This window comes from Montipora capricornis, chromosome 4 (assembly GCF_036669925.1).
Source record: "Montipora capricornis isolate CH-2021 chromosome 4, ASM3666992v2, whole genome shotgun sequence".
Classification (NCBI taxonomy): domain Eukaryota; kingdom Metazoa; phylum Cnidaria; class Anthozoa; order Scleractinia; family Acroporidae; genus Montipora; species Montipora capricornis.
In genome coordinates, this window is record NC_090886.1 from 25,442,686 (window position 1) to 25,445,185 (window position 2,500).

The window sequence follows — 2,500 nt, forward strand, 5'->3', positions numbered from 1 at the left end:
CCAACTGTAATAAAGGCTGGTTCGTTTGTAAAGATTGCTGCCGACAATAATGATTTAAATGAGGAGACTATCGACGGGAAGAATATTACGCATGCAACCACCATGGTTATTTATCAGAACAGAACCTTTGGTCCAGATCCACCTCCCAGCCCAGTAGAACAGAGACCAAAGCGACGTTCATTACAGGCAACGGGTACGGTGTACGACATCGAACAGTGTGCAGTTCGAGGAAGACGTCCAGCTGTAACTGATCACGTTGGCTTTGTTGACATGAAGTGGTATGATGATTTGAACAATGAAACAGGCACCTCTCGAAAAACTGATTTCATCTGGACTCTTCTTCGGCTCTGTCCCAAGAAATTTGGAGAAGCTGTCGTTGCAGATGTATGGGAAAAGCAATCAATTCCAAGTTGGGCAGGATTTAGCGCCATTCTCTATCCTGAGATGCCAGTAGTGAGCATATTGGCTACTGTCCAATGATCGATGGATCATCTAATGACTTTTCGACCATTTACACAGTGCTGAAACATGCACAGAAGATAAGTGCCGCGATGGGTCAAGCCGACGCCGTGATAACCTTTGACCTTGCCATATATAGCAAGGCGAAGGAAATACAGTGGAGATTTCCTAACGAATTCTCCAATGTAGTGGTACGCATGGGCGGATTTCATATTGTTCCGAACTTTCTTTCACTGTTAGGGAAGAAATTCGCTGATTCTGGACTTGATGACCTCTTGATTGAGTCAGGTGTATACGCTGCTGGTTCGACGTCCGCTTTAATGAAAGGGAAATCTTACAACCGAGGAATAAGGGCACACAAGCTCTGTTTAGAAGTGTTCTTCCGTCTCATGTGGGATGCTTTTATTCTCTGGTACGAGTCACGGGATGAAAAGATCCCAGAAGAACCCGTTTTGCACAAGATTGTGGACTGCGTTCGAGCGGTGGAGAGCAACAAAGAGCGCTCACGAGAGAGTGTGAGAAAGATAACAACAGATCTGACGGAAATACGGATCTATTCGCCATCTTTAAATCAGAGAATCAAGTAAGGTCCAACCTATTGCATTTTGGGATGAGTATTGCTCTATGGTCACTACCCTTTTACAGTTTCTAAAGGCAGAGAGAACCGGAAATTGGAAGTTGCATCTTTCCAGTACTGCAGCAATGTTACGTATACCTCAATTTTTTGCCATGGACAGGCAGAACTATGCTCGCTACCTACCTGTTTATCTCGCCGATATGCAGAAACTGGAAGTAACTCACCCGGAAGTCTATAAGGAGTTTGCTGAGGGGAATCATTCCATAAGTCGTTCAGGGCAGCCCTTTTCACAAGTGTCCACTGACATGGCCCTGGAGCAGTCGATCAATGCTGACTCGAAATCAAGCGGAGGAGTGATCGGGATATCACAAAGTCCGTCGGCTCTTGAGCGGTGGTTTTTAACAATACACGAGCGAGCATCTATTACATCTGCTCTGAAAGCCATGTTCGGCCTTCAAGATGGGGGACAAGCATCGCACAAGGAAGCAGCTCCAAGAAGAGTTCGACGAGACGAAGAAGATGTCAAGAAGATGATCAGTTGTTTTTCTTCAGGCTTGATGACAAATACTTTTAATCTCGATTCGGATGCGCTTCTCAACATTGCTACAGGAGTAGTTCTTCCGGAAGATGTTGCCCAGACCCTTGTTCACAGTACCGAGAAAGGCCGGCAGCAAATGAAGGCCTTCGTCGAGCAGCGTATTAATAGCAATGCCGTTGGTTTCTGGGAACCAATACCCAACATGAAGATCAAGACGTTCAGCAGCGCAAATAAGAAGATCCACGTCAAATCCAGAGACAAGCTTGTGACTGTTAACGCGGACAGGGACTTGTTTGGCAGGCTCCTTATCGTATGAAACACGCGACAGATCTCTCTGAAAGATGTGCTAAGCTTTGAATTGTCTCCAGTACCATATTCACTCGCAAACGCAGATGGGAGTCTAAGAAAAGGGAAAAATAGCGTCCTATGCTCTCTTCTGGAGAAAGACGTTAACGTGGTTCAGCAACTAACAGCATTACCTAATCCAACTGTTGTTATCATCGACGGCATGGCTATCATACAAATGTCAAAATCTGCCGGAACAAGTACCTTTGGGGATCTTTCTGAAACGTACTACAACATCTTCACTGCCCCGCTCTTTTCAAACAACTGTGTGCAAGTCCATGTAGTCTTTGACCAATACTGGGAGAACTCCATAAAGGAAGGAGAGCGGGAACGACGAGGAGCATCCGTTGGTCTTGAAGTGCGGATAGGAGGTCCTACCACTCCAGTCCCCAGGCAATGGGGAAAGTACGTTTCCAATCCCAAGAATAAGGTAAGGCTTAGATTATTTTAGTTAACAAGTTTTACACTTAAACTGAACTTTCGTTACCAGCAATGTGAATTGGACATCAACATTTTTTGCCTTTGAGTGTAACCATTCATAAGAGATTCCAATTCTCAAATGTGTGCTACATATTTCCAAT

The 2,500-nt window shown here is 45.0% G+C and overlaps 1 pseudogene; it reads left to right on the plus strand.

Moving 5' to 3' along the window:
* The window catches only part of LOC138046413 (52 kDa repressor of the inhibitor of the protein kinase-like), a 14,575-nt pseudogene extending 14,095 nt beyond the window's left edge, over nucleotides 1–480 (plus strand).
* The last annotated feature ends 2,020 nt before the right edge of the window (nucleotides 481–2,500 follow it).